This window comes from Callithrix jacchus, chromosome 2 (assembly GCF_049354715.1).
Source record: "Callithrix jacchus isolate 240 chromosome 2, calJac240_pri, whole genome shotgun sequence".
Taxonomy (NCBI): domain Eukaryota; kingdom Metazoa; phylum Chordata; class Mammalia; order Primates; family Cebidae; genus Callithrix; species Callithrix jacchus.
This window is the reverse complement of record NC_133503.1, coordinates 140,611,766-140,636,049: the sequence shown is the minus strand read 5'-3', so window position 1 is coordinate 140,636,049 and position 24,284 is coordinate 140,611,766. Positions and strand designations below refer to the sequence as shown.

The following is a 24,284-nucleotide window of genomic DNA, read 5'->3' as shown; positions in this document are numbered from 1 at the left end:
AGTTCAAGATCAGTCTGGCCAAAGTGGCAAAACCCTGTCTCTATGAAAAATACCAGAAAAATTAGCTGGGCATGATGGTAGGCACCTGTATTCCCAGCTACTTGGGAGGCTGAGGCAGGGAGAATTGCTTGAACCCAGGAGGTGGGGGTTGCAGTGAGCCAAGATCCCACCACTGCATTCCAGCTTGGGCCACAGAGCAAGACTCTGTCTCACAAGAAAAAAAAAAAGACTTGAACAAGTTAAAGGAGTAAGCCTTGTACATGTCTGGCGGAAAGAATTAAAATAGAGGGAACAGCAAATGGGAAGGCCCTGAGGCAGGGGGGTGTCCAGTGTCCTGGGACAGCAAGGAGGGTGAGAGTGGTGAAAGGCGAGGTCAGAAATGTAGGGCAGGGAAAGGCAGAGTATAGGGCCTGTGGTCCCTCAGAGGACTGGGAGTTCTGCTCTACATGAGACAGGAAACCACCAGACAGTTGGAACAAAGGAATAACATGATCTAAACTACACGCTGAAAAGATCCCTGTTCAGCATGTAAAACAGACTCCCAGAACACAGGCAGAAGCAAGGAAACCCATTCACAGAAGACCACCAGAGTCATGCAGGATAGAGTTGGGGGTGGCTCAGAGCAGGGGAAGTGGGGGAAGGATACAAAATGGTTGGATTTGGGGGACATTGCAAAGGCAGAACTAACAGATTCAGCTGGATTCCAAGTGAGAGTTCCCCAGAGATAGGAGTACTCAAAGAACCCACAAAAGTGCCCACACAAGACAGTCAGCTTCAAACGCCTGCCAGCCCAGGTTCAGCTGCCAGCTGACAACAGCACAAGTCCACTAAGGCCTATCCTGGCTCAACTCCCCTCTCCCCAGCCCCCTCCCACCTTCTCCCTGGGAGATGACCCAAAATGGTGGCCTCATTCTGAAAATGAGGGAGGAGGATTATGATGTACGCTAGAGAAAAAGAGAAGAGGCCAATCAGGCCTCCTTTCGCCAAATGCCAATGGTCAACCTTCAGCTGGCCCAAGCTGGAGGAGAAGCAGCATTAACATTGAATGAAATTACTGATTGTATTATTACACTAGCCTGGACATGCTAACAGAGGACCTACTGTTAACTAAAAGTGGTCAGAGGCATACAATGATTTGCCCTAAATTATATCTTTCATTTAGGGACAGGAAAAACTAGTTCCATAGAATAAATGTCAAGGGACAGAAGACAAAAATATAGTTTTTATTATGATAAAGTCATGCTAGCTCAATGAAACATTTACTTTGGGAAGTCAAGACCAAAATGGTCAACAAAAGCTCTTATGGAAAGGCTAGTTTAAAAAAAAAAAAAAAAAAGCAACCTTATGATATATACCACCAACCCTAAGCAGAGCTTTCAGGAGCCCTTCTTTTAGGGTTAAATCTTCAGTCAAAGACACAGTCCACAGAAAAGGCCTCTCTCTATGAAACAAAACTGCTAGAATCTGGCAGGAAAACAAAGGGTTTTGTTGTTTTTGTTGTGGTTGCTGCGGGTGCAGTGCTGTTGTTCAGTAGAAGTCCTTAGGTTTTAGGAAACAGAAATCCTGGGCTGAATTTATTATTTGAATAGATATTCCCAGAGTAAAGATCATCCTTCATCTGATATTTCTTCACTCAGTTGTTTTTTCTATATTGTTCACATAGAGCCTTGCCATTTGATTTATTGTTACCATAATGCACTTGTACATTTGCTGTTTTGATTATTATCTCATACTTAAAGCTGAGTTGGCACTTTCTTCCAGGGCCCTCATTTCCAGTGGCTTATAAATTTTATGAACAAATTACTTTTTATTTATCAACTCCTTCCTCTGCCCAGCAGTGAATTTTTTGGAAGGTTGGCAGGGAAGGCACAAATACTATTTTTTAAATGAAACATCCTAATGAAGAAGGCTGTGGTATTCAAGGGGGAATAAGCCAAGATAATCCTTTCTTTTAAATTATTGCATTACTCTAAAGTAAAGAAATAAATATAATTTAGGAAACATAATATAAAGCAAATACATGTGCTAGTCCTCCAAAAACAGAATGAATTCCTTGGAGGCGGTACGGTGCCAGAATCTCATTTGTTCTGGTATATAGCTTCTATGCTGGAATGTTTCCAAAACAGTTATAATTCCATAACACCATCAAGTTATGCAAAAAAAAAGTTGGTAAGTTTATTATGATTTCAAGAATGACATTTGACTTACATCGGAGCAAGAGGCTGTCAGACTCTGGATTGACAGTATCCTCCATCAGCAGCGCTGTAAAAAGATACTAAAGTCACCACAAGGGGGATGGGGTTGGTGCACGTGAATAAACTCCACAGAAGAACGGATTCAATGTTTACTAGGGCTACACAAAACAAGCATTATTATCCCCACTTTGCAGAGGAAGATATTAAAAATTCAGAGAGGCTGAATACTTTGCCCAAGTTCACATAGTCAGTTTTACAGCCTGGATCTAAATCTCTCTCTCCAAAATAACACATTTTAATTTTAGATAATATTTTTGAACCTTCTAATCCTTCCCACCAAAATACACTATCCATCCTTCTAAAAATCAGAAAAGTGGCCAATTTGGGGAGGTGCAACAAATACTAAAAAGGCTGAAAGTCAAGAGTGTAGGTGGTTTGATTTCTGGATGATTTTGGGGGTGAAAAGCATAGCAGAGCCTAGGATTCAGGAAATTCTGGTTCCCCCTCTATTCCACCTCTCCACTCTACCTGTCGTCTCAGCTACTCTCCCAACACCTGAGAGTCCAGCCTGTGAAGAAATACTTCCATTCGTTAAAAAAGAAAACTGACAAAAATAAATTGCCCAGATTTACACAGCAAATGCTATTCTGACTTCTTAACAACTAGATAAAGGTAAACTTGAATTAACTCATATCCAGAATTCTAGACCTCATAATTATCTGGTACTAAGGAAATTCGGTGGAAGAAAGAATGCCCAATTATGTCTGTAGTCACAAAAAAAAGCAGCACCCTCTTTAATGATATATATTCTGAAATTCTACCAGATAACCAAAAGGAAAAAAAATTCCATAAAGCTAAAACAAGTAGCTCTAGGCACTAAAATAAGAAAATATTTTTAACAGTACCTAAGAAGCCAAACTTCAATTATAAGAATATTGAAGATTTTTATTGAGGATAAGAAAACATCCTAGGAGATTTCAGCTTTTACTCAGTGTCACTTCTGCAAAAAGGCAACTACATTATGCTGTTAGCAATTGCACAGGCTGCACTCCACTTCCTTGAGGAAGAAATGAGAAATTGGGCTCATATATAAACATACGCAAGAAAGTCAATGCCAAGATCTGTCTGGGAATATTACATATTTAACCTAAAGTGGGAGTCTAATGTTCACCTTAGCTTCCCAATAGGAATCCCTTTCTTTTTTTTCTTCAACTTTTAAATTCTGTGGTACATGCACAAGATGTGCAGGTTACATAGGTAAATGTGTGCCATGGTGGTTTGCTGCACAGATCAACCCATCACCTGGGTATTAAATCCATCATTCATTAACTCTTCTTACTGATACTCTTCCTTCTCCCACTCCCCCACCCCCCACAAAAGGCACCAGTGTGTGTTGTCCCCCTTCGACCCCATGTCCATGTCCTCTCATCATTCAGCTCCCACTTATAAGTGAGAACATGCAGTGTTTGGTTTTCTGTTCCTGCATTACTTTGCTGAGGATAACAGCTTCCAGCTCCATCCATGTTCCTGTAAAAGACATGATCTTGTTTATTTATGGCTGGATAGTATTCCATGGTGTATATATACCACATTTTCTTTATCCAATCTATCATTGATGGGCATTTGGGTTGATTCCATGTATCTTCACAATAGAATGATTTCTATTCCTTTGGGTATCTACTCAGTAATGGTATTACTGGGTCAAACAGTATCTCTGCCTCTAGGTCTTTGAGGAATTCCCACAAGGTCTTCCATAATGGCTGAACTAATTTATGCTCCCACCAACAGGGTAAAAGCATTCCATAACCTTACCAGCATCTGTTGTTTCTTGAGTTTTTAATGATCACCATTTTGACTGGCATGAGATAGTATCTCACTGTGGTTTTGTTTTGCAGTTCTCTAACCATCAGTGATGTCAAAATTTTCTTCATGTTTCTTGGCTGCATAAATTTCTTCTTTTGAGAAGTGTCTAAGGAAGCCCTTTCTTTGGAGAACTCCATACTGTTTGAGTTTTGATATGGAGAAAAGATGGACAGTCTCCCCCTAGAGGAGCTGAAAATGTTAGACAGTCCCTTGCCACGTGGGCACATTCATGAAGCAAAGTTTCTGTTGATCAGAGAACCGCACCAGACTTGGTGCAGAAAATTTCTCTCACACTAAGCAATTTCACTCTTTCTTTTTTCTTTCTTTTTTCCTTCCTCCGTGTCTTCCTCCCTCTCTGATACTAGTGGCAGCAGCAGTAGCTGCAAGGCAAAGCTCCTGGCACAGAAGCCACACTTAAAACTGTACTGCCCAGGAGAAAATATGCATAAACCATACACCTGATAATAGGTGAGTATCAAAAATGTATTAGGAACTAAAACAACCCAATAGCTACGAAACAAATAACCTGATTACAAAATGGACAAAGAAGCAAAATAGACATTTCTCAAAAGAAGACATACAAATGACTAGCAGGTATATTTTTAAATGCTCAACATCACTAATGATAAAAGCAAAACTTCAGTTGAATTAAATTTAAGGAAGTTTAATTGAGCAACAAACAAGTCATGAATTGCACAGCCTACCCTGCCAGAGTGGACCCAGAGACTCCAGCACCCAGACACATGGTGGGAGATCTATGGACAGAAAAAGGAAAGTGAGGTACAGAAACAGCTGGATGGATTACAATTTGGCATTTGCCTTATTTGAACACAGTTCGAACAGTTGGCTACACTTGATTGACCGAAACTCAGTGATTGGCACAAGTGTAGGTTACAGTGTGATTACACCTCCACTTGTTATAGTTCACAATGTACAGAATACCCTTTAGGCTGAACTTAAAATATGTAAGGAGGCAGCTCTAGGCTAAACTTAACACTCATCATCAGAGAAATGCAAGTTAAAACTACAAGAAGATATTCCCTCACACCTGTTAGATTGGCTATTATCACAAAGATGGAAAATAAGTGTTGGCAAGCATATAGAAAAACCAGCACCCTCGTACACTCTTGATGGGAATATAAATTAGTATAGCCATTATAAAAAATAATGTGGAGGTTTCTCAGAAAATTAAAATAGAGCCACCATATGATCCAGCAACCCCACTTCTGAGTATAGATCCAAAGGAAATGAAATCAGTGTGTCGAAGAGATATCTGTACTTGCATATTCATTGCAGCATTATTCACAACAGCCAAAATAGAGAGTCAACATGAATGTCCATTGACAGATGAATGAATAAAGAAAATGTGGCATATATATGCAATGGAATATAATTCAGCCTTAAAAAGGAAGACAATTCTGTCATTTGCAACAACATGGATAAACCTGAAGTACCTTATGCTAAGTAAAACAAGCCAGGCACAGAAAGACGAGTACTGCATGATCTCACTCATATGTGGAATCTAAAAATTTGAACCACAGAAGCAGAAAGTAGAACAGCAGTTGCCAGGGACTGGGGATGGGACAGGGAGGAAAAGGAGAGATGTTGATCCAAAGACACAAAGTTTCAGCCAGAAAGGATGAAGAAGTTCTGGCGATCTATTGTACAACATGACAATTATAGTTAAAAATAATGTACTGTGTACTTGAAAATTACTAAGAAAATAGATCTTAAATGTTCTCACTACAAAAACACATGTAAATTGACAGATATATCAGCTTGATTTAATAATGTCACTGTATATCCATAGAGCAAAACATCACATTGTACACACCATAAACACATATTTTATTTGTCAATTATATATTAATATAGCTGAGAAAGGATTTAAATTTTTAAAAAAACAAAACTACACTACCCAGTACTCAGTGGCTGCTGTGGTGGTACTTTGTTTATAGGACCAGGCCTATGGCTGGTATTTAGACATTTTTTCCCAAAGTTCAGCCTCAAGACTGGGTGTCTCCAGTCCTCTATATATTTCTGTGAGCACCCTCTATTCTTAATAAACCAAAGTCCATTTCTGTTGTGTGCAACTAAGAATTCTGACAGAATCAAAGCCCAGCTCTGACAGCACTTGCTTGTACAATCCACCAACATTCTTTTTTAATGGATGACCTACATCATGAAAGAAAGGTTCAATTATATGTTCTACATTCTGATTACTAGGATATAGAGTGTGGACTATAATTTTGGAAATTTCCATTTAAAAAAGAAAGTTAGAATAAATTGTTTTGCTAATTAAATGAAATCATCCAAAACAACAATGCTATTGTCTGAATATCTGTGTGCCCCCAAAATTTATATGTTGACATCTAATCACCAATGTGATGGTATTAGGAGGTGTGGCCTTTGGGAAGTGATTAGGTCATAAGGGTAGAGCCATCATAAATTTAGAATTAGTGCCCTTATAAGAGATCCCAGAAAGCCAGCTCAGCCTTCTCCCCATGTGAGCATGCAATGAAAAGCCACCATCTATGAACCAGAAAATGGGCCCTTAGCAGACACCAAATCTGCCATCCCCTTGATCTGGTACTTCCCAGCCTCCAGAACTATGAGAAATAAGTTTCTATTGTTTATAACCCACCCAGCCTACTGCATTTTTATTATAGCAGCCTGCAGACAATCATCCAAACACTTTATGCCCAACCATACTAGGCTCCGGTGGTATTACTGTGATATGATGGACGTTACAATGCATAACACATTCCACACTAAAGAAATGCTTAGGAATACCCAGAAAGCATATATACCGCATGTATTTTGTGTTTATATCTGGGATGGAGGCAAGGGGTGTAAGAAGCAGAAGCAAGGAAATGGTGATAAACATCACCACTGTTAAGTTGGTTTGAACAATTTTTAATAATTCCAAATTTACAATGTGACACTACATTGTAAGTTGTAATTACTAATAACTAATTTGAAGGCCAATGTAGAATGGAAGTTGAGGGAAAGATTATGTCATTATTGTCTCTTTTTACAATTCATACTCTGGTTTTTAAACAGAAATAAAGAAAAACGTCTACTAACAGTAAATTATGTAAGAGTCTAACTGGACCATCAACCTTAACTTGATTATATGAAAAACAACTGGTTGAAACAAAAGGGAAGAAATTGATTCAAAGAGTATTAAAAAAATCTATTATGAATGTACGTGTATATAGCATACATTAGGTTGGTGTAAAAGTAATTACAGTTTTTCCATTAAAAGTCATGACAAAAAACACAATTACTTTTGTACCAATCTAACATAAATTAATTTTAATGGCAAAACTGCAATTACTTTTGCACCAACCTATTATAAATACATATAAGATTTTTTTCATTTCATCACATTCAAAATTCTACTAGCAGAGGGCTAAAACAAACAAAGCGTGGCTGTCCCTTCAAGTAGCAGGAGTCTATGATGTAATCTAGAACTTATAAACTGCTATATTAGTAAAGAAAAGGTCATATCTCAAAGGAGCTTGATCAGCTTAAAACAAAAGAAAGGTGAAGAAATTGAATCAAAAGAAAATGAAGGAAAGTCGGGAGAAAAGGTAAACTTCCTTAAGACAGAATACAAGGCAGATCACCATTGATGGTTGTTAAGACTGTTTTGACTGAATTCATTAATTAAATTGATCAAACAGTTCGATGTCATCTTAAAAAAAAGATTTAATGCTTTTAATGAAACTGAATAGATATTAATCACGTTGACAGACAAAATAGTCCACGCAGGTGTGTGTTGATACAGCAAGAGGTCTTAAAGAAAAAGACTTTAGGAGTAGGACAAAACCAAATGCATTTATGCTGAGAAAGAGAAAGATGGCAAACGACAGAGCAACCGCTCTTCTAAGGCTGTAAATTATGTTGGGTAAATGAAGGCTTCTGATTAGCTTCTGGCTGTGCTTCTAATAAGGGAAAATTCTTCAGATTACCTATGATTACAGCAATTTTCAAAGCATTAGAATGTACGAGAGACAAGTGAATGATGGATTTGAGGGGGTGAATAAAGAAAAAGAGTTTATAATATATTTTGAATAAAAAATGAAGGTGGAAACCAGCCATAGGATAATGTCATGAAATAAAAAATGGGGTGGCAGATGGGGTACCCTGCAGCCCAAAAAGGAAACACTTCCAGTAGCAAAAAATAGACTAGCTCATAAAGAAAAGCTTTCCCCCACTCTTTTCCAGCTATGTTTCAGAACAAACACTTTAAGATAGTTAATTTGATTTTTTTTAATGCAACATGTCACACAGAGATATTTTCTGATGGCAAATGTCTAATTATATGAGATCGAGAGATTGCCGCGAGACTGATACTGCTTGCCAACTTTCTTTTGCTGTGTCCTTAACAGGTTGTAAGATCTTCTACATAGATCCACACAAAATTTGCCAGTCTGCAGTTCGTCAATACATATGCATTGAGCACCTACTATGTGGCAGGTATTCTTCTAGGTGCCAGGATTTCAGCAGTAAACAAAACAAAAATCCCTGTTCTTATGGAGTGAATATTCTAGTTGAGAGGGGAGAAAGGCAGGCAAATGAATAAATAATACACACAGGTCAGATTGTCACGAATGCTCTGGAGAATGATAGAGCAAGGTCAAGAGAACCAGAATGGTTGGAGTAAGAAGCTGCCTGAAAGTCATACACATGAATAGGAATGAATGACTATGGCCTGAAAGAAGACCTGGGGTCCTGGACTTTTGTTGTTCTTTTTTAATAGCATTAAAATACATATAACATAAAATTTACCATCTTAATCATTTTTAAGCTTACAGCTCAGTGCTGTTAAGTACATTCACATTGCTGTGCAACCAATCTTCAGAACTTGCAAAACTTCAGTCTTCAGATCTTGTAAAACTGAAACCACATATCCATTAATAAACTCCCCATTTCCCACTCACCAACACCCCAGCTCCTGGTCACCACCATTTGACTGCACTAGGTGCCTCACAGAAGAGAAATCAGACAGGATCCACTCGGTTCTGGGCTTCTTGTAGTGATCACTGGAAAATGCAATACACTGCCTGCAGAGATCAGTCCTGAGATGAAAAGAAGTGAGACTAATCCCAGCTCTTTGGGAGGCCAAAGCAGGAGGATGGCTTGAGCACAGGAGTTTGAAAGCAGCCTGGACAACATAGTGAGACCCTGTCTCTACAAAAAAAAACTTAAAAATTAGTGGGGCCTTGTACAGTGTGTCTATCATCCCAGGTAATCCGGAGGCAGAAGCAAAAGAGTTGCTTGGGCCCGAGGTCGATGCTACAGTGAGCTATGATCATGACACTGCACTCCAGCCTGGGTTACAGAACAAGACCCTGTCCCAAAAACAAAACAAAACCTTTGTGAGGCTCTGCAGGTTAGAACTGACAAGGGACTTTTCCAGGTGCATGCAGAGTTCTAGGACCTTTCTACATTCCTGCCCACCTGGCAGACTCCCAGCTCTCAGGCTCTTCCTTGGTCCCTGCAGAACAAAATGTGAAAAGCCAAGCATCTTCTTACCTGAAGCAGATGAAACTCCTGGGCTCCCTCTTGACTGCCCAGATATCCAGCTATTGCAGGGCAGGCAAAACACTCCCATAGTGCCTAGCACATGAAGTGCATCCTCCAGAATGTTCTGCAGAAGGCTTAGTTTAATGAGAGTACTCTGACCTTCCTTCCAAAAGGAAGCTCAGTTTTGTTACAAGGGAATCACTCTGCTCAACTGCCAAGGGGCAGGTCTCCTTACACCTGCTCCTCAGAAGACCCAGCATGCCCCTCCCACGAAGATCACAGGCCACTGCACTGAAGCCACATGTTCCCACTCCAGGATCCTGCAGCCTGGGCTCAGCTCTGCTCCTTCTCACACTTGGGCCACAGTCATTGCAGCATAGGCCCCTCAGCGACTCAGAGCAGGACAGGCCTTTCACTCACCCAACCCCAACACACACACACACCTCCCTTAGCATTCTCACTCACGCAGGAGTGTGGTCAGACACTCCCCTGGCCTCCTGAGCCATGCGCCAGCACACCATCAGTGACACTGCAGCCACCAATGTTAATAAGTTTCTTACTGGTGAAAGACAAGGGTAGATGGATCAATTTCAGATAAGTTGCCTTTATTCATCACCCACTTTTGGTTTATCTTTAATAATTCTATACAATATAAATAAATACTGTCTATTTTAATTTCCTAAATAATTCATATTTGTTATAGTAAAATTAGAAAATACGGGTAGACTGAAAGAAAAAAGAACCACACCATTCAGAGTTGATCATAAATATTTTGACATTTAGCCTTCTAGATTCTGCCTGTATTAATTATACAAACTGTAACAATAAAAACAGATTCAACCTGTTTTTCATCATTGTATTGTGACTACCTTCATATATCCCTCATTTTAATTTTGTAATATCCTCTTTCATTAATAGCTGCATTGTATTGCATCAAACGGTTACAAAACACAATTTATCTCAATTCCCCATTGCTGACTTTTCATGTTGCTTTCAGAATTCTTAATGTTGCTGTGAAAAGAGTTTCTCAAAGGTCTAGCTTCAGGCATACTTGATACAGGTAGTTAAATGACATCGCCTGGGATCAGTCTCTCTCCAAATTCTTTGGTTTCCAATGGGTACATTTTACTATTAGTCAGGATCTCCCCACATGGCAGCAAGATGGCCAGCAGCTGCTCCAGCCCTGATTATCTTTGCCAAACAAGTCTCAGAAGAGACACCCATTGGAGTGGGTGCCTTTGCCACATGCCTAGGCCTCAATCTGTGTGGTCAGAGAGACAGAACACCAATTGGCCAGCCCTCAGTCACAAACCCATCCCTGTGTTCTGGAGGTGGGGTCAGTCCCATCCAAACCACAGGGCAAGGTGGAGAGAAAGTGAGGAATGGAAGCTGAATAGCAAAACTACAGATGTCCATTACAACCAGCTACAGGGAAAGCACTCTTCTCTCCTCCCATGAGCCACATCCTTTCACTGAGTGCTGAGGAACCACCCTCTGAGTGCTCTTACCCGCCTCACCGGCCCTCTCCCACCTCCCAGAACTGCACTGGGGTGGTAAAACTGTCACCTTCTCTGCCCACTGAAGGTACTGTTCATATCTCATGTACCATAGTCAATCCACACTCCCAGAGGGAGCCTTGCCAAAGCTCCCAATTGACTGTGACCTTCCTTCCTCTGTACCCACAGAGTTTCTACTTAGCAATTCATTATGTAACACTCTGTTCATGTCTTATAATTTTTAACTTTATATATATGAATCTTGTCTCTCCCCAATTAGTCTTTAAAAGTGAATTTTTTTAAAAAAGCACATAATTTTTAAGGGTCCCCTCTAAACTAGACGGTTTGCCCAATTAGACATATATTTAATCTTTACATTCCCCTCAGTTTGTCTCTTTTTTCCTTTCAGTAGAGTGAGCCACATTTGATTTATACAAGCTCACAAGAACCTGATTGTCAAGTTTTCAGGAACTTTGCAAGCAGATTGTTAAATCATTGGCAGTTCAAAATCTGCCATGGCAGGACTATTTACACCACAGAAATTGGCAAATATTTTTTTAAAATTTCAGAGATCTACTTGTTAAACATTTGCCAATACCCCACCTGTCCCTTCTAACAGTTGCCTTGCATTCAAATGATGTTTTAGATTTTGCAAAGCCCTACATGTCCCCATAAAATCCTGTGGGTTATGAAACACACAGGCTGAATGAGATTATAGCCAAAAACTAGCCAAAGCTCAGAGCAACAAGAATTCACACACACGTATACAAGACATCTCCTTAGGCAATGTGTGGGTGAGGATAGAGACCTAGATTTCTTGATTAAAGCAGGTCTTCTCATTCCAATGCCCAGGTCTTTGCTGACTTGTTAAGTCAAGCCCCCAAAGTTGCAGAAGCAAGACCTGACTTTATGCTTAGCTTTTATTCTGAAGCAGTCTTCTACAACCTATCCTTCCTGTTATCACTTATGTATCTTTTGATATTTCTAGAGCCAGTCTTTGTTCCCAAGCTGCACATGCGGAATGTGATTATTTGGTGACCCTAAATCACTCTGGATTATCTGTATACTCCCTTTATTTTGGGTAGAAATCTGTCTCTTTCCCAAATTTTTTCTTAGTAACCCAAATCTTTCATATGATCCCAAATCCTCATCTTTCACCTTTACATTTGTTCACGCAGAGTCACGTCACACCCCCGTGAAATCTATAAAGCAGATTTATTAAGCCCATTTTACGGGTGCAGAAACTGACACCCAGAGATTTACTCAGGCTCACATAACAAGTTAATGGCAGAGCAGAGACTAAATTTCAAGACTCCAATGCCTTGAACTCATTCATTAGACTATTCATTGATTTATTCATTCAGTAATATTTAATGATGTTATCATGATGGCTGTTACTCCTCAGTTGGGCTAATGAGTCTTGGCTTTATTATTACAGTCTGACTCTTTCCCACTAAGAATTGTTTCAAAAATACATTCAATTTCTATACTCTGTATGGGAATTTCCCCCCTTATGAAGCTGACCTCTCCATCCCTGAGTGTTCCACATCTCAGAAAATCTAACTTGGAACCGGCAGCCTACCCAAAAAAGCAGCAGACAATAACACCTTGGCTGTGCCAGTCTCTCTCTAAATCCCAATCCCCTGTAAATCTCCCAAGTATCAGTTTTACAGCAGCGTGGCTATAAGCAACAGAAAGCAACTCTGGCATCTTTAATAAAAATTGACTTGACTGGGAGGATGTGGAACAGCTCATAGAATCAAAGGCACCTGGAAACCCAAGCCTCAGAAAGAACTTGAATCAGGGCAAGTCCAGGGTTGCAGACGGCAGGCACCCTCTCCACCACAACCAGATTCTAACCATTTTTAGTCATGGTCTCACAAGACTCAGTATCCAAATCCCAAAGCAATCAGTTTGCATGCCTTCCCATGGGGGAAGGGGGCTCTCTAGTCTAGAGCAAAATTGGGATGCTGTCAAGCAAAAGAAGGAAAGAATCCAACATAGCTAATAACCACAGAGGTTAACAGGTATATAGTTCATTAGAGTCTACAAAATACTTCTCCAAACAATAGCTTTTATAGGGACTCTATGAGATAGGCTGGACAGGTGGTGCTTTCCCAATCCCAGAAGATAAGAAAGTTTCAGAGAGGTGAAGTGGCTTTGCTGAATCACTTCTCATTTCTGTTCTCTTTCTCCAAAGACTTCAATCCACCAGGCCACAAAAAAACACAAGTGTTTACTAAGCCCTCATCTCTCTCCCAGACCTCTGCAATAAGCTCCTTAATAGTCTACCTTTTTCTCCCAATGACATTTTCTTTCACAGTAACCCGAGTAATCCTTTTAAAATACATCAAATTATGTCACTCCCAAGCTCAAAGCCTCCTAATGGCTTTCAATCACAGAATAAAACTCAAAGTCATATGCGACCTACAATGCCTCACGTAATCTGAACCACAGGCATCTCTTCTCCCTTATCCCCTATCATTCTACCATTTTCTCCCACACTCACTGTACTCCATTCACATTAGACTCCTTTCTGGACTTCAGCAGGTAGCAGATGTTGTTATTTGAAGAATGAATCCTGTCTCAGGACCTTTGCACATACAGTTCCTGCTGCCTGGAACACAACTTCTCCCAGATATCCAAATGGCTCTGTCCCTATTCAACAGAAGCCCTTCTGACAACACTATTGAAAATGGGTACCCAGATCGCATTCGGAGTCAACGAGGGGGCTCGCACTCGCCTGCTCTCTCCCTGCGGGCCTCGGAGATAGCATCCCACGTGGTGCAGAGGCAACTTGGCTGCGACCTGGACCCAGCTCTAGGAGAGAGAGAAGATGGCACTGTAGGACCAACTCAGGATTGCAGCTTCCAGTGAAACTGCAGACAGTGAGTGCACACTGCATTTCCAGATGGATCTTTATTGCCCACAGACCAGGAGATTCCCAGGTGTAGGAGCCGCACGGGTGACCAGCACGGCTGTTTGGGCTGGGGCTGCAGCGCAGCAGCACTCCATACAAAATACACTGATTTGGTTGCCCTGTTAAACCAGCAATTGGAGATTTCGGAAGGCAGATTAGCACATTCATCTGATTAAACAGGACTTAAACATAAAGCCAGGCCAGGAGATTCCCTGGCAGCAACGTGGTTCCAGCCAGTGCAGTGGGTCACTGCATGGGAAATCACACAGCTCCCAGTGCCCTTTCAGCAGGCAACTGGAACACCCAGGAGAGAGTCAACCATTCAACTTTAAAAAAAAAAAAAAAAGGGGGGGGCTCCGAGGCAGGAAGCCAGGTGATCAGGCTCGGCAGGTCCCACCCCCACAAAAACAAACAAAACAACAATTAGAAACACTCAGGGTTGAGAGTTTCTCGGCAAGCACAGCTGAACCCAGGACAGTGCAGCTCGGAGTGGGAGGGGCGTCCGCCATTACCGAGGCACTTGACCCCTACGGAGGTACACTGCCATTGCTGATGTAGCCTGCCGTTGCTGAGGCAACCCGCCATAACAGAGAGAGTCCACCACTACAGAGGCAGGCCATCATCACCACGGCAGCTCTAACCACACCCATATAAACAGAACTACAAGGAATCACACATAGCAGCAGGACGGAGCCCATGGCAGCAGGGTGGAGCCCATGGCAGCTCAGCATAGCCACTACAGGCAAGCAGTGATTTGACTGCCTCCTTGCTGGGCAGGACAGTGCAACGGATACTCATAAATAAATCCCTAACTCCCCAGGACAGAGCACCTGAGGGAAAAAAAAGGGGCTTTATGAGTTCTGCTGCAACAGACTTAAACGTACCTGCCTAGGAGCCCTGAATGAACAACGGAGCTCACAGCTCTGCTCTTGAGCTCCTATAAAGTACAGACTGTCTCCTCAAGTATAAAGTACAGACAGTCTCCTCAAGTAGCTCCCTGACCCCCATATATCCAAAGAGTCACCTCACAATGGACTGATCAGACTGATATTTGGCGGGCATCATTCAGGGACAAAGATAGCAGAAGAAGAAACTGGTAGCAACCCTCACAGTTCCACAGCTGCTACAGGTGTACCCCAGGCAAGCAGGGCCTGGAGTGGACCTCAGTAGTCCTACAGCAGAGGGGCCAGACTGTTAGAAGGAAAACTAAGAAACAGAAATACCTCATCATCAACAATCTGGACATCCACTCAGAGACTCAATCGGAAAATCAGCAACTGCTCAGATGACAGGTGGATAAATCCACAAAGATGGAAAGAAACCAGAGCAAAAAGGAGGAAAACACCTGAAACCAGAACACCTCACCTCCTACAAGGGACCACAACTCCTCACCAGCAAAGTAGCAAAGCTAGACAGAGAATGAGTGTGATGAAATGACAGAATCAGACTTCAGAAGGTGGGTAATGAGAAACTTCCATGAGCTAAAAGAACATGTTCTAATTCAATGCAAAGAAACTAAGACCCTTGGAAAAAGATTTGAGGAAATGATAACAAGAATGGAAAACTTAGAGAGGAATATGAGTGAACTGAAGGAGCTGAAAAACACAACATGAGAACTTCAGGAAGCATGCACAAGTTTTAACAGCCAAATTGACCAAGCAGGAGAAAGGATATCAGAAGTCGAAGATCAACTCAATGAAATAAAACAAGAAGCCAAGATCAGAGAAAAAAATCGCGAAAAGGAATGAACAAAGTCTCCAAGAAATGTGGGACTATGTGAAGAGACCTAATCTACATTCGATAGGTGTACCTGAATGTGACGAAGAGAATGAATCCAAGCTGGAAAATACTCTTCAGGATATTATCCAGGAAAATTTCCCCAACCTAGCAAAGCAGGCCAATATCAAGTCCAGGAAATACAGAGAACACCACAAAGATATTCCTCAAGAAGAACAACCCCAAGGCACATAATCGTCAGATTCACCAGGGTCAAAATGAAGGAGAAAATGCTAAGGGCAGCCAGAGAGAAAGGTCGGGTCACCCACAAAGGGAAGCCCATCAGACTCACAGCAGATCTCTCGGCAGAAACTCTACAAGCCAGAAGAGAGTGGGGGCCAATATTCAACATCCTTAAAGAAAAGAACTTTCAACCCAGAATTTCATATCCAGACAAACTGAGCTTCAGAAGTGAAGGAAAAATAAAATCCTTTGCGAACAAGCAAATACTCAGAGATTTTGTCACCACCAAACCTGCTTTACAAGAGCTCCTGAAAGAGGCACTAACACAGAAAGGAACAACCAGTACCAGCCATTCCAAAAACATACCAAATGGTAAAGAGCATCAACAAAATGAAGGATCTACATCAACTAACGGGCAAAACAGCCAGCTAGCATCAAAATGGCAGTATCGAATTCACATATAACAATATTAACCCTAAATGTAAATGGGCTAAATGCACTAATCAAAAGACACAGACTGGCAAATTGGATAAAAAGCCAAAACCCATTGGTGTGCTGTATCCAGGAAACCCATCACACATGCAAGGATACACAAAGGCTCAAAATAAAGGGATGGAGGAAGATTTACCAAGCAAATAAACAGCAAAAAAAAGCAGGAGTTGCAATTCTCGTCTCTGATAAAATAGACTTTAAGCCAACAAAGATCGAAAGAGACAAAGAAGGTCATTACATAATGATAAAAAGGATCGATACAACAAGAAGAGCTAACAATCCTAAATATATAAGGACCCAATACAGGAGCACCAAGATATATAAGGCAAGTTCTTAATGACTTACAAAGAGACTTAGACTCCCACACAATAATAGTGGGAGACTTTAACACTCCACTGTCAATATCAGACAGATCAACCAGACAGAAAATTAACGAGGATATCCAGGACTTGAACTCAGACCTGGAACAAGAAAACCTGATAGACTTTCACAGAACTCTTCACCCAAAATCTGCAGAATATACATTCTTCTCAGCACCACATCACACCTACTCTAAAACTGACCACATAATTGGAAGTAAATCACTCCTCAGCAAATGCAAAACAGCTGAAATCATAACAAACAGTCTCTCAGACCATAGTGCAATCAAGTTAGAACTCAGTATTCAGAAACTAACTCAGAACCACACAGCTTCATGGAAACTCAACAATTGGCTCTTGAATATTGACTGGATAAACAATGAAATGAAGGCAGAAATACAGAATTTCTTCGAAACCAACGAGAATGAAGACACAACATACCAGAATCTCTGGGACACATTTAAAGCAGTCTCTAGAGGAAAATATATAGCTGTAAGTGCCCACATGAGTAGAGTGGAGAGATCCAAAATTGACACCTGAACGTCAAAATTGAAAGAGCTAGAGGAGCAAGATCAAAAAAACTCAAAACCTAGCTGAAGACAAGAAATAACTAAGATCAGAGCAGAACTGAAGGAGATAGAGGCACAAAAAACCCTTCAAAATATCAATAAATCCAAGAGCTGGTTTTTTGAAAAGATCAACAAAATAGACAGACCACTAGCCAGACTGATAAAAAAGCAGAGAGAAAAACCAAATAGATGCAATAAAAAATGATAAAGGGGAAATCACCACAGATTCCACAGAAATTCAAACCATCATCAGAGAATATTACAAACAACTCTATGCACATAAACTAGTAAACCTGGAAGAAATGGATAAATTCCTGGACACTTGTGTCCTCCCAAGCCTAAACCAGGAGGAAGCCGAAACTATGAATAGACCAATAACAAGGTCTGAAGTTGAGGCAGCAATTAAGAGCCTACCACAAAAAAAAAGCCCAGGTCCAGATGGGTTCAGAGCCAAATTCTACCAGACACACAAAGAGGAACTGTTACCATTCCTTCTGAAACTATTCCAAGTAATCCAAAAAGAGGGAATCCTTCCCAAATCATTTTATGAGACCAACATCATTCTGATACCAAAACCCGGCAGAGACTCAACAAGAAAAGAAAACGTCAGGCCAGTATCCATCATGAACATAGATGCAAAAATCTTCAATAAAATACTGGCAAGCCAATTGCAACAGCACATCAAAAAGGCTGGTTCAACAAAAAGGCTACCATGATCAAGTAGGATTCATCCCGGGGATGCAAGGCTGGTTCAACATATGCAAGTGTATAAACGTAATTCACCACATAAACAGAACCAAAAACAAAAACCACATGATTATCTCAATTGACGCAGAGAAGGCCTTTGAAAAAATTCAACAGCGCTTTATGCTAAAAACCCTCAATAAACTCGGTATTGATGGAATATATCTCAAAATAATAAAAGCTATTTATGACAAACCAACAGCCAATATCATACTGAATGGGCAAAAACTGGAAGCATTCCCTTTGAAATCTGGCACTAGACAAGGATGCCCTCTCTCACCACTTCTATTTAATATAGTACTGAATATTCTAGCCAGAGCAATCAGGCAAGAAAAAGAAATAAAGGGTATTCAAACAGGAAGGAGGAAGCCAAATTGTCTCTATTTGCAGATGACATGACAGTATATCTACAAGACCCCATTGTCTCAGCCCAAAAACTCCTGAAACTGATAAGCAACTTCAGCAAAGTCTCAAGATATAAAATCAATGTGCAAAAATCACAAGCATTTCTATGCACCAATAACAGACTTAAAGAGAGCCAAATCAAGAATGAACTGCCATTCACAATTGCTACAAAGAGAATAAAATACTTAGGAATACAACTCACAAGGAATGTAAGGGACCTCTTCAAGGAGAACCACAAACCACTGCTCAATGAAATAAGAGAGGACACAAACAGATGGAGAAACATTCCATGTTCATGGTTAGGAAGAATCAATATCATGAAAATGGTCATACTGCCCAAAGTAATTTACAGACTCAATGCTATCCCCATCAAGCTACCATTGACTTTCTTCACAGAACTGGAAAAAACCACCTTGAACTTCATATGGAACCAAAAGAGAGCCCACATAGCCAAGTCAATTCTAAGCAAAAAGAACACAGCAGGAGGCATCACACTACCAGACTTCAAACTATACTACAAGGCTACAGTAATCAAAACAGCATGGTACTGGTACCAAAACAGACATATAGACCAATGGAACAAAACAGAGGCATCGGAGGCAACACAACATATCTACAACCATACAATCTTTGATAAACCTGACAAAAACAAGCAATGGGGAGAGGATTCCCTGTTTAATAAATGGTGTTGGGAAAACTGGCTAGCCTTGTGCAGAAAGCAAAAACTGGACCCCTTCCTGATACCTTACACTAAAATTAACTCCAGATGGATTAAAGACTTAAACATAAGACCTGGCACCATAAAAACCTTAGAAGAAAATCTAGGCAAAACCATTCAGGACATAGGGGTAGGCAAGGACTTCATGAGCAAAACACCAAAAGCATTGGCAGCAAAAGCCAAAATAGACAAATGGGACCTAATCAAACTCCACAGCTTCTGCACAGCAAAAGAAACAGTCACTAGAGTGAATCGGCAACCAACAGAATGGGAAAAAATTTTTGCAGTTTACCCATCTGACAAACGACTGATATCCAGAATTTACAAAGAACTCAAACAGATTTACAGGAAAAAAAACAAGCCCATTCAAAAATGGGCAAAGGATATGAACAGACACTTTACAAAAGAAGACATACGTGAGGCCAACAAACATATTAAAAAATGCTCATCATCACTGGTCATTAGAGAGATGCAAATCAAAACCATGTTGAGATACCATCTCACGCCAGTTAGAATGGCGATCATTAAAAAATCTGGAGACAACAGATGCTGGAGAGGATGTGGAGAAATAGGAACACTTTTACACTGTTGGTGGGAGTGTAAATTAGTTCAACCATTGTGGAAGACAGTGTGGCAATTCCTCAAGGACCTAGAAATAGATAGTCCATTTGACCTAGCAATCCCATTACTGGGTATATATCCAAAGGACTATAAATCATTCTACTATAAGGACACATGCACACGAATGTTCATTGCTGCACTGTTTACAATAGCAAAGACCTGGAACCAACCCAAATGCCCATCAATGTTAGACTGGACTGGAAAAATATGGCACATATACACCATGGAATATTATGCAGCCATCAAAAACAATGAATTCGTGTCCTTTGTAGGGACATGGATGAATCTGGAGAACATCATTCTCAGCAAACTGATACAAGAACAGAAAATGAAATACTGCATATTCTCACTCATAGGTGGGTGATGAACAATGAGAATACATGGACACAGGAAGGGGAGCACTATACACTGTGATCTACTGGGGGGAATAGGGGAGGGACAGTGGGTGGGGGAGCTGGGGAGGGATAGCATGGGGAGAAATGCCAGATGTGGGTGAAGGGGAGGAAGACAGCAAATCACACTGCCACGTGTGTACCTATGCAACTATCTTGCATGTTCTGCACATGTACCCCAAAACCTAAAATGCAATAAAAAAAATAAAGAAAATGGATATCCTGCCAGGCATAGTGGCTCATGCCTCTAATCCCAGCACTTTGGAAGGCCGAGGCAGGCGGATCACCTGAGGTCAGGTGTTCAAGACCAGCCTAGCCAATGTGATGAAAGCCATTTCTACTAAAAATATAAAAATTAACTGGGTGTGGTGGTGCATGCCTGTAATCCCAGCTACTTAGGAGGGTGAGGTAGTAGAATAGCTTGAACCCAGGAATGGGAGGTTTCAGTGAGCCGAGATTGTGCCACTGCACTCCAGCCTGGGAGATAGTGAGAGACTTCGTCTCAAAAAAAAAAAGAAAGAAAATGCATATCCTATGCTCTCTGCTTTCTTGTGAGATCATTAATTTCTAAACCCAAACACTTTTGAGAGTAAAAGGAGATGTTATTAATAATTACTCCCAAGATGACATAGGATCACCTAAACCAATTTATTTATCTTCATGGTATCTATCAGTATCTGTAATCATGTTTTGTATCCATGTCTTTATGTTTTCATTGTCCATCTTCTCCACTAAAATGTAAGTTCTTAAACATCAGGGCCTCTGCCTTGGTAACTCCTCTATCTCATAACATAGAATAGTACCTGGTACATAACAGGCACTCAATAAATATTCATTGAATGAATTAATGGACAAATGACCCTTGTTTTTTGCTTAATAATGTTTTAAGTGCTGTGGTAAAAATATCTAGACATCTGAAACATTTAGAAAACAATACAATTTCAGATTGGATGGTACTGACCACAGGTCTTATTTACAACCACCCTGGGTGGCTATTACTGAGAAACAATTAGTAATTTTGATAAGGGAGGATTAAATATAGTGATTCCATAAAGACACTGCCGAAAGAAGAGATTTGAGCTAGGCTCTAAAGGGTAGGTAGGTTTTAAGCAAGAAAGAAGGAAAAGGATGCCCTCCCAGGCTATTAAAAATCTTTAAAAAACATGGCACGGAAAAATGACCATGAAAAGTCCTTCCCAAAGGTCTTCTTTTACCTCTCTATATTCTCTTCCTAGGAGTTTGATTTGGGACATGATGGGTTTGAGGTGCCTGCAGGAGATGTCTAGCTTGCCTTTAGAAATCTGACTTTGGAGCTTGGCCTAGAGATTCTAGAATTGGAAGTCATCCACATAAAGGTAATAACTGCCATGGATGCCATCCAAGAAACCTCAGCTCTCCTTAAGACTTATCCTAATACCCTACAGCTTTGGAGCATTCAAACAGAAGATGGTATTCATGTTGAGAAACAATCCACACATTCAATCTCAAATCCAGCCAAGTAGCCATATTGCAAAAGCAAGCAGATCCAGACTGTTCCTCAGGTTTGTGCCTGCCCAATCTTACTCAAACACAGACACCAGAGACCAGTTTAGACCAGGGGGCAGGAGGCAGATGACTTACAGCTCAGTGTGCCTGGGACCATTCCACCTTATACCTTTTTTCCCATTATAATTATTAATTGCATACTTTTCATGCTCAAAATCATTCCAGTTTAGAGTTTAGTTGATAAATTATATGCCCAATCTACTAATTCCACAAATGACAAATTGCCAAAATAAATAATTTCTTGAATGACCCATTCCCTAAAGAACCTATTTGCTTAGTGTAATTGTTTCATGTAACTTCTAGTTTAGTTACTTGGTTTTCATTGTGCTTCCATAATACCAGTTTGAGAAAGTCTATGTTTAGACAGCTTCTTCCCCAGCTCCCTAACACTTTAGCTGGAAACTTAACTTCTTCATCTGTGCCTCAGTTTCCCCCTCATTGCCTCTGATTCTGTCCCTCAGCCTCCAGCAGCAACAGCAGGGAGCTGGAGCAGAGAAAAATTGAGCATGTTCTCCTTATGAGCATATTCTCCTCATGAATATATTGTTTTATGAATATATTCAATGAAAATATTCTTTTTATGAATATATTCTTTATACTGCCTTCTTGCATATATTCTTAAATATGAACAGTTCATATGAATGAATTATTCTTATGAATAATAATGACTTAATGAAAAATATATTTATAACAATTCTCCCTATTCAAGAACATATCCTTATGAACATATTTTTATCATGGTCCTCAAGGCCCCTCTCTCTGCCTCTCAATGTTCCCTGCTTCTGTTCCTCTGATTCTTGAGCCTGACTAATCAAAAAACTGTTGAAAAGTTCTCAAAATGCTATTAGAAAATCAAAATGAAAATCAAAAGTAAATCATATAGAAAACGTAAGTGAGCTTGGTGAACTCCTCTTTCAATGAATTGGGTCAGGTAACAAATTAGGTTCAGCAAATTCACTTTCTGTTAGTTGGCTTTTAGCAACCAGATCCATGGCCTTACTGACCAGCCCCTCTAAAATAGATCTGCCATTACCCTACCCATCACCTCAACCCTACCAAACTTCTCTACCAGAGGGTTTATTTCCTTCACAGTTTTATCAAAACCCAAAATAATTGTGATTCTTTATTATTTTTCATATCCCCACTTGGAATATCCTCATGAAGGCCAGGGGCCTATTCAGTTGTGTTCACCAGTGATTCCATAGCCCAATCACAATCTCTGGCACATAAGTAGAGGCTCAACAAATTTTTGTTGAATAAATCAGCAATGAGTCAATGAGTGAAGGAATGAACAAGGAATCCCAAGAACGTCCCTAGATTCATGATGAAAATGAGGAGGATCAACCGCGTGCTAATCCCTACCTCAGTTCTGACCAGTATCACTCCAACTACCCTCCTTTTTCACTGAAAAGTAAACAGAAGTAGTAAGCAAAACTTTTAATTTGGCATGAAAGGAAGGGGAGGAAAGTGACTCAAGAGATGAACAAGCTTTAAACCACTTTTTAATCAAACTGAACCTGTTTGACCTTCTCAAATCAGAATATACTGGAGAAAATTTCTCCCCCAGATGTTACCACATTGACCATTTAGTGCAGCTCTACTTGAGAGCAGATGGCTATGAGTCAGGATTTAACAAAGACCTTAATGGCTCTTCTGCCAGCCCTGGGCCATCATTTGCATAGGAAGCAGATTTGGCTTGGCTGCTGATGGTGATCGCCTCTTACCCACTTGGACGTGACCTCATTTTCACATCTCCATTTTCCATCTCTGCCATATGCAGTCATAACCTTCTGGGAAATACTGTGCCACAAAATATAAAATAAAAGCAAATCCTAATCATTTGGAGCACTATTTTAATTATTATTTTACTGACATACCACCTCATTAGAAATTCATTTTTAACCAGTCTAACACATTTGAGTTAGTATGACATGGTATCCCTTTCACCAATTTAATGTCTCAAGTCCAAAATTTATAGCATTGCATCAGGGTAATTACATGAAGGGAGCCAGTTTTAAAGATGCATATAATTTTATTGTGGATTCACACTGTTTATGAATTAGGTTTATAGGCCTCACCTCATCTCTAGACACACTTACAATCATCAGAAGGAGAGAAAGAAGACATTTCACACCTGAAAACATAACCTCTTTCCCATTTGGAAACAAATCACCCAACCCTAACAAACACAAAGGCGTTTATTTACAGTTAGACAATTTACCTGGGGGAGGGCAGATGGGAACAAGGTCTTCATTTATCTGCCATTTCAATTCACTGAGGTTCAGCCAACAATGTATTTCCTCAGGAAAGGACAGGAGACAGAGGGGCTGGAGAGTGATATTATTCATTGTACTTTCTGAGAGCAGGAGTTCAAGGGACACAGCAGGAATCTTGGAAAGTCTGGCTTGTTTTCTTTCAAGTCCCTCAGAATTCTCCAGCCCAAAGTTCCAATAACTAAGTCCCATCATTTT

General features: G+C 40.4%; 1 long non-coding RNA gene across 2 annotated transcripts in view; it reads right to left on the bottom strand.

The window, feature by feature from the left end:
* The window catches only part of LOC128931370 (uncharacterized), a 696,873-nt gene that overhangs the window by 566,110 nt on the left and 106,479 nt on the right, over positions 1-24,284 (bottom strand). The window contains exon 1 of one of the 2 annotated variants that reach the window (XR_013532290.1): positions 2,209-2,288. The exons of the other annotated variant lie outside the window; for it this stretch is intronic. This is a non-coding gene — a long non-coding RNA (uncharacterized LOC128931370). Of the gene's footprint in view, positions 1-2,208; positions 2,289-24,284 lie in introns of those variants that run through there. 2 annotated transcript variants of the gene reach the window in all.